The following is a 15,019-nucleotide window of genomic DNA, read 5'->3' on the forward strand; positions in this document are numbered from 1 at the left end:
TGAAGCTTTGTAAGCCCAGTATCCATTTAGCAATACGGGGAGTAAGATTTTCCAATTCTTTTTTTCCAAATAACCCCACTAAGGGTTTGTGGTCCGTGTGCACCGAGAACGGCATGCCCCACACGTAGAAATTGAAGTGTCGGATCGCCCAGTACACAGCCAAAGCCTCTTTCTCTATCGTGGAGTAATTAGACTCGGCTGCAGACAGAGTTCTTGAAGCAAACGCAACCACATTTGTACCATCCTTCGTACTCTGTGATAACATTGCCCCAATTCCTTTGCTACTGGCATCCGTGGTGATTATGGTATCTTTATTGACATCAAAATTGCCTATGTATGGTGCTTTGGAAATTGCTTCTTTTATATGTTCTGTTGCCTCTTCCTGTTCTTTTCCCCAAGTGAAATCACATTTTTTCTTTAGCATATCCCTTAGGGGTTGAGCCATCATAGCAAAATTCCTTATGAACTTTGCCATGTACTCCGCCAGGCCCAGGAAAGACAGCACTTCCTCCTTGCTAGTGGGTGTGGGTGCTTTCATCACCGCCTCTACTAGGCTATGTTTAGGTTTGATTCCCTCTTCCGAGATTATGTGCCCCAAATACTCTACAGAGGTTACCCCTACCTTGCACTTACTCTCTTTAGTGGTAAACCCTACTTCTTTCAACCTTTCCAACACCCTCTCTGCATTGACCTTATGTTCCTCTTCGCTCATGCCATAAACTAGTATGTCATCTTGGAAGCACATTGTCTTTTTGCAATCTTTGAGAACATGCTGCATGGCTCTCTGGAAGGCTGAGGCTGCCGAGGCTAGTCCAAAAGGCATTCTTAAGAACTTGTAGTTGCCGAAAGGGGTAGTGAATGCCGTCAGCGGTTGTGACTCAGGGTGTAATTTCACCTGATAGTATGCTGACGACAGGTCAAGGACACTAAACACCTTTGCACCCTGCAAGGTGCTCAGCATCTCATTAATTCTTGGTAAAGGGTGTCTGTCTACCTCAATGTTTCCATTGAGCGCTCTCAAATCAACACAGAGCCTAATGCTCTTTCCCCCATCCTTAGTCGTGATCACGATGGGTGCCAACCATGCTGAGCTCTCGATTTCTTGTATCACCCCTTGCCTCACTAGCTTCTCTAGCTCCAACTTTAATGGTTCCCTCATCAATAAGGGTACTGACCTTGTTCTGTGAATGACTGGCTTTGCCCCCTCTTTTAGTGTAATCTTGTGCATGTAATTCTTAAGTAATCCTAATTCCTCATTGAATACCTCCGGGTAACCCTCAATTAGCGTGGCACCAGCCCCTGGGGTTTCCATGAGTAGGACCTGCTCACTGTTATTGGGATCAAGCTTTATGCCAAGCTCCTTCTGATGCTTCCATCCCAACAAGCATGATCCCTCTTTTGAAATATACACCTTCCCCACCGTGTGTCTGTCTTTGAAAGAAATCCTCATTCTTACCATGCCTTCTAAGGGTATGGGCACTTTGTTGTACCCCAACGGGGCAATGTCAGCTTGCTCTATCCTAATGTTATGTTTTGCAAATTTCTCCTCAAATACTTTCCTATCCACTAGTGTGAAAGGCGAACAGGAATCCGCATAAACTTCAAAACATTCGTCATCTAACTTGATTTCACACTTAGGATACCCTGTGTTTTTTTCCGAGTCCTCCTCATCTATTTGAAAAATGAAGTTCCTATCACTGACCTCTCCTTCCTCATGCTGCTCAATCATGTGTACTTTAGGCATAAAAACATTACAAACTTTTGAATAATGCCCCTTCTTATTGCATTTTCTACAAACAGTGCTTCTTGCGGGACACTTCCAATTATTCGCCAAATGGTTGTGACTGCCACATCTATAACATTGTAAAGTACTCGTTTTCTTGTATGACTCATCCTTTTTTTTCTCATTAACTATACATACTGCCTCACTGTTGGTTCCCTCCTTGCATTCCACCTTGTCTTTCACTGCACCACCAATTTTCATCTCTCTCATACACTGTGCAGTGTGTTCTAAACCTTTGGCTATGTTAATGGCCTCCTCTAAATCTGGATTCCTAGTGAGAAGCTCTTCTTGCACTTTTTCGTCATTTGTGCATCTCACCAATTGGTCCCTTATAAGGGAGTCAGTGAGTGCACCAAACTCACACGTGGCCGCCATCCCCCTCAACACAGCCACATATGAGGACACTTTCTCCTCTCTCTTTTGATTACGCTTGAAAAACTTGTGTCTCTCCAGGACCACATTTATTTTTACTTTGAAGTGTGCCTCCAACTTCCTCAAGGTATACTCATATACATCCACACCTTCCTCTTCCTCCAAGGGATCATCCTCAGCCGACCTCCCTGTCACATCCTCATACACTTTTCTCCCTTGTATGCCCAAGTTGTGCAATAAAATATGCTGCTTACGTATATTTGAAAAGTTTCCTCCTCCTATTGCAATCAAATATGATTTAAAAATTCCCTCCCATCTCTTCCAAGGGATTTCTGGTTCACCTAGTTCATTCAAAAATGGAGGAGGCTGACTCATTCCTGCTCCCGCCATGCCTCCCAAAATGCACAATGAAAGCCTAAGGAATAAAATGCCTCTTACAGTAGTATTAAACACCAGGTGGCACTTAACTCTCCCAATACATTCTTATTGAACTGTCATTAATTTTTTCTTAAGTATACTCAGGAAGTGCACCTCGCTCATATAATTATTTTTTAAATAAATTATGTAAACTATACTTCTTGAGTTATGCTAAAGGAAAACAAAAGAATGAACTAACAGCTTACATCGGCGGAAGTCTTACTCCTCTCGTCCCTAGCTGAGGAGAAAAAAAATAAGAGGCAATCAACCTTAGGGAATTGACAGTCCTGTTTCTTTGACTGTGTTCCCCACCGATGAATCACCACGTCCTCCGTCTCCTGGTTGGCCTGCTACGCGAAGAACGACGCCTCCTCCGCTGCCAGGAAACGCCTCACAAATGTTCGTAGCCGCCTCCTTCTTGGAAGAATGTGCGCCGCTGACAGGAAACACCACACGGGGAACAGCCGCCGACGACTCCACCGCTGCCAGGAAACGCCTCGCCAAGGATCGCAGCCGCCTCACGCAGGTAAAGATGTGCTTTTCTGACAGGAAACACCTCACGAGGAACAGCCGCCGACGAATCCACAGCTGGCAGGAAACGCCTCACAAAGGATCGCAGCCGCCTCACGCTGGTCAAGATACGCACGCCTTTCCTGACGAGGTAAGAGCACTCTTCCACTCCGGAAGCACTAACCTTGACTTTCACCAACAGCTGAGACTCGAAGCACTTCCTCTTAATACGCCTGGGATGTGAAAATATGTGCTTTGTTTGAATAGTTGACCCTGTCGTCGGCCGTCTCCAATACTTGCCAACTGAAGTCGCGTAAACACACTCTCCCTCGGATCTGCTACAGGGTGACCTTACTTCACCGAAAAGGTGTGACAGGAGTCCACTTAGCGCCAAGCCTTGCGCTCACACGGGTACCACCATCATTACGTATCAGTATTGTCCACCATAGGCTCACCGTTGTGCCAGCTGAAAGTCCCCCACATACGCTTATAATAAGGGTCTGGTCACTGTCCTTTCCTGGTGAGCAATCTTCAGTTCGTATGTACCGAACCACTAGGCACCCCAATAGTATGCTTATTTCTGACTTGATCTGCCACACTGCTGATGGCCAGATGATCCGCTTTTCACCAATGTCGAGACCAGTCCTATTACTTCAGATGCCGTAGAGTCTTCACCATCATCAACTGCAAGCTTATAGGCTACAGGGGAAAATGCGCCGCCGTCCCTGTCACAGCATCCCTTTTAACTCGTCGCCAAAATGTAGTAATGAATCACGCAGGTAGTAGAATGGTTTACTTCTTTATTAGTTAAAACCATAGACGCATCTCCAGCTTGTCAGTTACAGCATCACCAGTCTCTCACCAACATTCTAAGGGAGACTCCAGACTAACATTCCACGACTGTACCAATAAGGTGAAAAGGGGAGGGGTGATTGGAACATACCAAGGGAGGAAGTTACAACAGTCTCCTTGGTAACAGATGGCCGCCTTATACACGTCGTAGCACACAGGCCACATAGGGCAGGACCACACTGCACACAAAGACAACACGTGAACAGAAACGCTACAACAGCCCCTACGATCATTAGAATCTCCCAACCCCAGGTTGACATCAGGCCCCAAAACCATCCTAGGAGCGTCCAATTACCTTCGTCCACGTGTATGGACTCGGAAATCTTGTGCAACTTCGAGATGGCTTGGTAAACAGTTGGAGCATTGTCAGGAATAAAAATGCAACAACTCGAATGGATAATTTTACACACACCCCCTCTATCTGCAAGAACAACGTCTAGAACCATACGGTTCTGCAACGTCATGAGTCTATCCGCCTGTAGTTCAGCTGTTAAATTACCAAGGGCATTTGCAGTAATATTAGCAGTCGACTCAACCACACGGGTCAACTGTCTTAGGTTCCTACTATTAACCATAGGTCCCCAAAACGGCAAGAAACCCTTAAAGAAGTCTCCTGCTTCCTGACCAGCAGTATCCTCTTTGCTAATAACACCTCTCACTACTCTGGTTTTGTGGTAGTCTGAAGCAACTGTGAAAGTTGGAGGTAAAAGGTTCGCAATATAACAGGTACCCGAAAAGTCACGGGGTAACCATGTATATGCGCGTTCATAACATACAAAATAGGTGCCCTTGGCAGTCAGAAAAACAGGAGAGGAGAGCATCGGTAGAACATACGTATCAGTGCAAGCACTGTTCCCAAGTTGTGCTCTCGGATTTCGACCCAAGCCTTGCAAGCAAAAATTACCAAGGTGCGGTACAATCCATATCGGGGACGAGCTCTTAAGCTGTCTATTACCCACTGAAGTACTATACTCAGCCTCGCTCAGATCCTTATAGGCCTGCACTTCTTCGTCCGGAATGAGTGATGCATCAAAAACATCTCTGTCCAGATCTGCTATGGCTATCGCCAAAGGCTTGTGGTACGGCCCAGGACCAGAATTTACGGATCGTGGCTCTCGACTGGGGTAGGAATCTAGTGCACTACGGAACATAGTTTGAAATGCTCGAGCTGAACCCTGGGAGCTGTATGGAAGGACCAAATACGGAATACCCCTATCCATGGTGTGTGGCATTAACCCACATACCCAACAATTGGTAGTATTCACCACCAACTGATGCTGATGTAGGAGTTGAACAAAGGAATTATTCATGAATTCCGCACGTCTAACCTGCTCATGTTGGGGCAAAGGATGAAAGGAATGTGGGGAAACAGTGGTGAGGGAACTTAGGTTAGGAGAAAAGGTAGGTGAAGCAGAAGGCAAGAACAACGATACTCCGAAATACACTCCACCCACCAATAACATAGATACGGTTAGGAACAATAGAAACACCTGAAACAGAAAACATTTTGTTCGTACAACCCTCCATAACTCTGATCTCTGTGCCAACACCCTTTCTTCTTCCACCAGCTTAGAGAATGCCATCCTCTACAAACCGTCCGTGACGTACTTGACGCACTTCGTTCTGAGTAGCGATTATCAATCCCCAGGAGTTCCCAGGAATCGACAAAAGTAACCAACCTAACGTCAGAAACCTGCTAAGCAGAAAGAAGTACCCGCACGGCCCTACGGTAACCCGGATGGCGAGGTTTCCTCGAAACGTTCAAATTTATTACAAGTCTCTTAGCAGTGGAAAGCACAAAAACTCAGAAAGAAAGGATGTAATTGTCCATAATATTCGTAACGTCAAAAACCACTATACTGTCAATTTTTATTAGTCCTTGAACGAAGAAAGTATCGACTTCTTCCAGGTCGAGTTTGCTCTACAAACAATTGTTCAGCTGGCGCAACAGTGTTCGATGAAGTGGACAACGAGTCTGACCTTGGGTTCTCTGTTACTGATGACTCCACATGTGAGTTTGGCAGGGACGAATCCTCCTCCACGAGTTGAGCGTCGCTAAACGGCACAAAGTGCAAAGGAGTCTCAGTTTCTGTAGCCAAAATCCCAGTCCTCACCCAACCGTCAGTTGGTAAGGGGATCGGTACCTTCTTCGTGTGACTGGCATGGACCCAATGTTTCCGGCCCTCCAGTCGAACCGCTGTCCTCGTCGTCAACAGGACTTGGTAGGGTCCGACGAATCTTGGCTCCAAGTTACGCTTCCGACCGAAGTTCCGGGTGACCACCCAGTCTCCTGGCCGGAGCTGATGTCCAGGACCCTCTGTCTGCTCCGGTAGAGCTTCAAGGACCTGTTGATGGATTAACCGTAGTTTAGTGGTCAAATCATATAAGTAATCAATCAACATTGGATATTCAAGACTATCAAAAGCCCTAGGCCTCGGGACTCCCCAAATATTTGCAGGGCGACCGAACACAATCTCATATGGGCTGAGCCCTACTCGAGAGTGTACGGTTGCTCTGGTCGATAGGAGAGCCAGAGGCAAGGCATCAGGCCATGACAGTCCAGTCGTAGCTTGGATCTTAGCGAGTTTCAGCTTCAGGGTACCATTGTACCCTTCAACCAAACCCGCTGCCTGAGGATGGTTGGCACTGTGGAATTTCTGTCGTATTCCAAGGCCCTTACACACACTCTGCATTACACTTCCCACAAACTCGCTTCCATTATCCGATCACACAATCCGTGGCATTCCGTACCTAGGAAAGTACTCCTTCAGCAGGATTTTTGCTGTGGACAGGGCTGTATTATCTTTAAGAGGATAGGCCTCGATCCATCTGGAGAACGCGCAAACCACCACTAAAACATACTTCAGGTTATTGCATCTCTCCATATGGATAAAGTCCAACTGGATAACCTCAAAGGGGCAAGCAGGAGGAGCAAAATGACCAGGTGGAGTGGGAATGCCTTTTCCGGGATTGTGCATCAAACACACCATACAATTCTTAACCACTCTTTCGGCACACTTAGCAATACCATCATTCCTCCATACAGGAGACAAGAACTTACATATTCCTTTCGCGCTAATATGGGACAACCCATGACCCATCGTCACAACAGCTAATACATACGCATCTGGTAACATCCACCTCTGACATTCCGTCAGGTCAACCCAACATCCATGCATATCCAATTTCCCTGTACTTTCTCTCCACTTGGTCTTTTCAGCTTCAGTAGCTTCGTTCTGAATTGCTTTCACACTCTCAACAGTATTCTCACACATACCAGTCTCCATCAGCCACCTTGCTGAACTCGTGACATACATTTGAGTCGCAAGATTCTTAGCCGTTTCCTTAGCAATCTCATCCGCGAACGCATTACCACGGCCAACATCATCCGTTACTTTCCGGTGTGCACTGCATTTCACAATCGCCACTTGTTTAGGCAATGTAAGCGCATCCAAAAGGTCATTCACAAGCTGCCCATGTTGGATCTTTGTACCATGCGATGTCATGAATCCTCTTTCTCTCCACAGTCTTCCAAAGTTGTGCGCGACACCGAATGCATACTGACTGTCGGTAAACACATTCACTCGCTTTCCCTTTGACAGAACACACGCTCTTGTCAATGCAATTAATTCTGCCGCTTGTGCTGAATTCTGGTTCAATCTCGCAGTTTCCACAACCGTGCTCAACGTCACTACAGCGTACGCAGTCGTCACATCCCCATTCGGCAATTTGAAGCAAGAGCCATCCACATACAAAGTACCATCGGGATCCGGCAAGGGAGTGTTTTTCAGGTCCACACGACCTTTTGTCTCTTCCTCAGTCCGTAAATAACAATCATGGGGCAGCACATCATCTGATGCCATATTAATCGGCAATAATGTCGCCGGATTCAGTACATTACAACGCTTGATCTGTATATGACTTGCCAAAAGGGTCAGCTCGTAACCAGACAACCTTGCACTCGTCAGATGTTGAGTCTTTGTCCGATTCAAGAGCGTATCAACTGCATGCGGAACCATCACTATGAGCATATTATCCATGACCAGACCTGCGGATTGTCGAATAGACGCCGCCGCTGCCGCTGTCGCCCTCAAGCAACTTGGCAACGCTCTAGCTACCGGGTCTAAGGTCGAGGAAAAATATGCACACGGACGCTGCTTATCACCAAATTGTTGCGTTAAAACGCTCAACGCACAACCGTCCCTCTCATGGACGTATAATGTGAAAGGCTTACTGTAATCAGGAGTACCTAACACAGGAGCCGAACACAGTGCATCACGTAGTTCAGAAAAACTTTTCTGACATTCCTCCGTCCAAGGCAAAGGAGTCGAAACGTCCTTGCACGTGAGAGCTACCAATGGCTTCGCTAACAGTGAAAAGTTCGGGATCCACTGTCTGCAGTATGACGTGATACCTAGGAAGGCACGCACATCTCTCTGAGTTGCTGGCACAGACATTCGAACAATTGCTGCAATTCTTTCAGGGGTCAACCTTCTTCCCGCCTTTGACAATAAGTGACCTAGATAGGTAACTTCTTGACAACAATATTGTAGTTTGGAAGGTGATACCTTATGATGTAAGTCACAAAGATGCTGTAACAGTGACACCGTAGCTGTTCGACAAAGCTGTTCAGTGTCAGCAGCTACCAACAGATCATCAACGTACTGAATCAAGGCCGCACCAGCCGGTAATACAAACGCATCAAGTTGACTTTTAAGAGCTTGACTGTAGATCGATGGACTCTCACAGTAGCCCTGAGGCGCGCGTTTGAACCTGAAGCTGCGACCTCCTAATGAGAAACCGAACAAGTCTCTACTTTCCTCTGCGATCGGAATGCTAAAGAACGCATTCTTCAAATCAATCACCGAGAACCATGATGCAGAAGCTGGAATCAAAGTCAGTAAGGCAGTAATGTCTGGTACCACAGGAAACTGTGGAACAACAATTTTATTCACCTCTCGCAGGTCGATAACTAGACGATATACGGGAGGCTTGGAGGGATCCGTTCGTTTCAAAATAGGCAACACAGGACTATTGCACACGTTACCCCGTGTCTCCTTAATAACATCTTTACCGATCAAATCGTAAATGATCGCTAATAGTGCCCGTTCACCATCAAGGGAAATACGATACTGAGGTATACGTGGCAAACGCGCACCAACTTTCAGTTGGACAACATAAGGTGGTATATCCAACAGGCCCACGTCATTGGGACCTGTCGCCCACAAGGAGGCCGGAAGAGACCTCAATTCCGACGGGAGCTTATCGACCGATAAATACATAGGGGAAATCACGCTCTTACCCAACGTAAGCTCCACTCCTGTAGGAGAACAGTACAAAGTCGCATGCAACCTTTTCAACAGATCTAGGCCCAAAAGATTCTCGCCACAACCAGTAGTCAAAATCAAAGGAGCCTCTAGCTCATGAGACCCAATCGTAAGGGGCAAAGGGCTTGAAACTGGATTGCTAACGGGGGCGCCAGAAAATCCAACGGAAACATTCGTTAAGCCAGACAAAGGCGCGCCAGGGAGTTTCGAATGCATGATGGAACTTTTTGCTGCACCAGTGTCCAACAGAAAAGGCTCAACGACGCCCAAAGTGGCTACTGCAACATAAGGCCCTCTCTGATCAACCGGAACTGATACTTCTCCCTTCCTTTGTCCATGGCTGTCCTAGTAGATATCATCCGTATCAACATCACACCCAACATAGCGGTCATCAACATGATACTGTGCAGATCGACCGGACGGCGGGTCACGCCGATCAAAACAATTTTGCGAGTCCGCAGACGTTGAAAAACGGTCAGCCTGATTCTGAGTAACTCCACGACCTCTACCACGGGAAGCCTGTTGAGGGCCACTACGACCTCCTCGAGCCGACACGCCATTGTTCCTATCACGGAGAACCGGACAGTCAAACTTCAAATGGCCCTCCCCGCGACAATATGCACATTGATTATATCCCAACACAAAGCGAGGTGCGGGAGAGGCATTTCGCGGCTGCGATCTAGAGAACTGTGATTGGGATCGATTTGGCTGCTGGGTATCACTAAAATTCGAACGCGGGGGATAGGCTTGCTGCAACAAGACCTTTGTTTTGAGATCCTTCGTTTTCTTATCTGCACGCTCACTTTCCTCCTTTTCCCTATTTTCGTAATATTGGGCCGTGGCCAATATTTGAGCGGTGGTAGAAACAGCCCACGAACTCTCAGAATTCTTCAATTTGTTGCTAAGCTCGGGCAACAAGTTCGATACAAACTTATCGACAAACAACCGCTGACCACCCTCGGAACCCATGTCCTGACCACTATGATCGACAAACGCTTCCTCAAATCTCGTAAAGAAATCAGAAACACTTTCATCCCTCTTTTGCCTGCAGGCTGATAACTTGTCCCAATTGACGCGTATTGCTGGCATAAGCGTTTTCATGAGGTTAATTATCCTCTGAGGCAAATCCGCAATAAGCTGTTCAGGCTTAGCCCCACCGACTTGCAGAGCGTCCGCCGCCACAAGGGCAGCCCAGTCACCGCCTAACTCGGCTACATGATTCTCGTGACGAATTTTCGCCCAAATCGGCTGAGGCACCACATTGCCAAACAACATGTCGATATCAGCCAAGTTCATCACAGTAGCATCCACCAATTGGGATAACTCCTTATAATAACCTGCGGGATTCTTACGGGGATCAGGCAAAGATTGCTTCACTTGCAAAACTTCCGATCGTTTCCAAGGGAGGTGTATCCACACTCGCTGGAAACGGCCTGGGACAGCAGGGACAGCAGTAGGATCACCTGGCATCCACACTGGGGGAACTTCTCGCATAGGGTATTGGCCAGGGTGTGCCATCCATTCTGCGGTCGCGTCCTTAAACAACGCACGAGGTTGCACTGTACATCGAAAGGATAACAAGCGTTCTAGAGCCTCTCGAACCTTATCACCTACGATTACACCCGTGGCGAACCGAAGCTGTAGCTCGGAAACCTCAGGTGGTATATCATCAGCCATATCATCGTCCCACTCCTCTTTCAATGACTTACACAACTCTTCGAACACAAATCGTTGCGTGGGCACATTAAACTGGGAAAACGTTTCAAACACTACACGTGGGGTGTATTTAACAGGGTTACGAATCCATCTACGTGCCCCAATGAGTCACGTTCCCTACCATCAGGAAGCTGACTACGTCTTTGAGCGACATCTGAGAGAGTCGAGCCAAGTATCGGCCCAAAAAACGGAGAATAAAGGGAGGCAACAGCGGTCAGGAGACGACTACGAACAGAAGGAGAAGAGGAAGAGGATGCAGACGCAGCAACAATAGGGGTGGAAATAGTAGAAGCCGACGCGGCAGCAGGAGTAGCGGGAACAACACGCACTTGGAAAGGCGCAGTAGGGAGAGAAGGTGGAACGGGAGGATGCACGATCTGTGGCACAAGGGGATTTGGGAGAGCGGGAGGAACGGCGGGCTGACCGGCAGCCGCCACAACAGCAGGTTGAGGAAGGGGTGGATGTACGGGACCCATAACATCGGGAGCATAGGGAGGTGGCGATTTCAACAGATAAGACAAGAGCGAGTCTTCCACCGCATCTTCTCCTACTCTGTCGTTATTAGAAGGTAGCACCGGATAACACTTATCTACTGCCATATGGTGAAGCCGAGCACTAACTTCCTGCTCTTTCTCGTCTTTGTCTAACTGATACTGTTCTGCATTTCGCATCACCGTAATAACACCTTCTTTTTTATTTTTCTTATTCTGTTTGATTTCTTTCTGTTTGGCCTCTTTCCGCCATAACCGGAAGGAATCAAACATGGCCGGCCTAGCTTTCTTTTTAAACAATTTAGCTTCCAAATTATCCAGGACGGCAGCCTCAAAACTACCATGAGATGGCCAACTAAGGACGCCATCCTTTTTAGTGTAACGAACCCAATATTCATTATATACGATAGGACCCACGCCATGGCGACTATAGAGGTCATAAATCGGAGTTCCAACCGGAGGTATCGGACACGAATCCTCCAGCCGGGAATCCATGGTACAACATTTGAGAAACCCAAACAAAGTACTACGGCCAGGCATCGTGCACACTAGCCAAGTATACAAACTTCAAGGGCTATCGAATTACGATGTCCTCGCAAAAATGCAAGACCCTCGGTTTTTGGCAATTGCAATCGTCAAATAAAACCCAACAACTAAGAACCACGAATGCTATGGAACCATGCAAACAACAAAGCAATACTGGGAGCGACCCACAAATACTTAACTGAGAGAACACTGGCGTCACCAGGAAGGCCCGTCAATCGTCTCGCCGTACAAAGGACTACGCCAGGTGCCAAAACAGGTCGACAGTCAGGGCATCGGTCCGTCGCAGCCGTCAGGAGGCGGGGATCTTCGCGGGAAAAGACGTCGGGCCACTTATTTCGACAACTGGATCGATGAAGCGGGGTGCACCTTCCCTCGGAGATTTCACACGAAGTTCCTCACGATCGTCGGGCTTTGGACCGGTACCGTTGATGTCGCCCCACATTGGGCGCCAACTGAAGGACTGGGTTATTTCTAAGACCCAGCGGTGCCAGGGAACAACACCTGAAACCTTCGTGGGTTACCTGTTCTGGCGTACCAAACACAGAGACACGGGACACTTCCAGCGACGTCAGAGATCAGCGTTTATTTACTGCAGGGATACAGAGGTCACAAGAAGTACACAACGTGTAGGTTCTCGGAGACTGCTTCAAATTCGTAGAAGTGGGTCGCTCCTTTTATACACGTTTTTGCCATAGCACAGTATGGCGAACAAAGGTTACAACTCAGTTCCCACAATAAACTTCAAAAGGGTCGCGTTCATGTTTCAGGAGGCCGGAGCATAATTACAACAGTCTTGCCGGTTCCCAACTGTAAAAACATACTCCCTCCGCAATAAACACATTTCCCCCCAACCATAAACGCATTAAGGAAGGACGAAAAACAGAATGCAGGGAAAGGACAAGGATGCACAACAGGTTAGAAAAGAGTGTTAGGGGCAATAAAGGAAACTCGATAGAGGGGTCAAAGACCTTGTGTCTAATGTATGCGTGACTGAAACAATAGACCGGAGCGGCAAGATGAGCCGCGAGCAGGGCCATCTGCCTTAGTCGTGTCATTTCCCTCATCGTAAAAGTCACCTCAAAGGAACACGTGTCCTTCGTGTAAGCTTGAGAGTTCCAGGGTCACGAAGCGGACAAAGCCCGTTCGCTGACTACCTGAGGGCAAGAAACAAAATGGATGCTGTATCTAAAATGGAACCCGAGGGTTCGGATGAACAAACCCAAAAACGAGACGAACCATACGTGGCTGCATAGCGAAACTTCGTACACCCACTATGCTCGTCATTTGCGGTTCGTAGATACCAAACTCATCCATATTCGTCACTACTCAAAAAGTGCCGTCCCGTCTCACACGGAACCTCACTACTCAGCAAACCCCAAATTTTAAAGACTGTAATCTCTACTGATGACGGTTAAAGAACCAGACACACTTGTCTAGATATCAGCACTATCTGCGCCAACTGTGGCAAAACACTCAAACACTCTTGAAGCAAGCAAGTAACTGAAACTGCATTTTCCACAATACCAGGGGCGAACCTTGCTGGGAGGCGAAGCGGTGTGCTCCCACCCCTGGTTCTGCTTAATAGTACTCCCGTGAGTCATTGAGCTGACGAGCTCATGGATGAAGCACCCGCATGCCTGTGAGAGGTAGCTGACCTGAGAAAGATGTTGTCAGCCTACTCAGCAAACCCCCATTTTCAAAGACTGTAATCTCAACTGATGACGGTTAAAGAACCAGAAACACGTGTCTAGAGATCAGCACTATCTGGGCCAACTGTGGCGAAACACTTGAACACTCTTGAAGCAAGGAAGGAACTGAAACTGCATTTACCACAATGCCAGGGGCGAACCTTGCTGGGAGGTGAAGCGGTGTGCTCCCACAACTGTTCCTGTTTAATAGTACTCCCATGAGTCATTGAGCTGTCGAGCTCGTTTATGACGCACCCGCATGTGTGTGAGAGGTTCCTGACCTGAGAAAGATGTTGGCAGCCTACTAAGCAAACCCCACATTTGAAAGACTGTAATATCTACTGATGACGGTTAAAGAACCAGGAGCACGTGTCTAGAGATCAGCACTATCTGCGCCAACTGTGGCGAAACTCTCGAACACTCTTGAAGAAAGCAAGTAACTGAACCTGCATTTACCACAATGCCAGGGGCGAACCTTGCTGGGAGGTGAAGCGGTGTGCTCCCACCCCTGTTCCTGCTTAATAGGACTCCCGTGAGTCATTGAGCTGATGAGCTCATGGATGAAGCACACGCATGCCTGTGAGAGGTACCTAACCTGAGAAAGATGTTGGCAGCCTACTCAGCAAACCACACATTTGAAAGACTGTAATCTCTACTGATGATGGTTAAAGAACCAGAACCACGTGTCTAGAGATCAGCAATTACTGCACCAAGTGTGGCGAAACACTCAAACACTCTTGAAGCAAGCAAGTAACCAAAACTGCATTTAACACAATGCCAGGGGCGAACCTTGCTGGGAGGTGAAGCGGTATGCTCCCACCCATGTTCCTGCTTAATAGTACTCCCGTGAGTCATTGAGCTGACGAGCTCGTGGATGAAGCACCCGCATGCCTGTGAGAGGTACCTGACCGGAGAAAGATGTTGGCAGCCTACTCAGCAAACCTCAAATTTGAAAGACTGTAATCTCTACTGATGACGGTTAAAGAACCAGAAACACGTGTCTAGAAATCAGCACTATCTGCGACAACTGTGGTGAAACACTCGAACACACTTGAAGCAAGCAAGTAATCGAAACTGCATTTTCCACAATGCCAGGGGTGACCCTTGCTGGGAGGTGAAGCGGTGTGCTCCCAACCCTGTACCTGTTTAATAGTACTCCTGTGAGTCATTGAACTGACAAGCTCATGGATGAAGCACCTGCATGCCTGTGAGAGGTACCTGAACTGAGAAAGATTTTGGCAGCCTACTCAGCAAACCTCCATTTTCAAAGACTGTAATCTCAACTGATGACGGTTAAAGAACCAGAAACACGTGTCT

This window comes from Triturus cristatus, chromosome 8 (assembly GCF_964204655.1).
Source record: "Triturus cristatus chromosome 8, aTriCri1.1, whole genome shotgun sequence".
Lineage (NCBI taxonomy): Eukaryota > Metazoa > Chordata > Amphibia > Caudata > Salamandridae > Triturus > Triturus cristatus.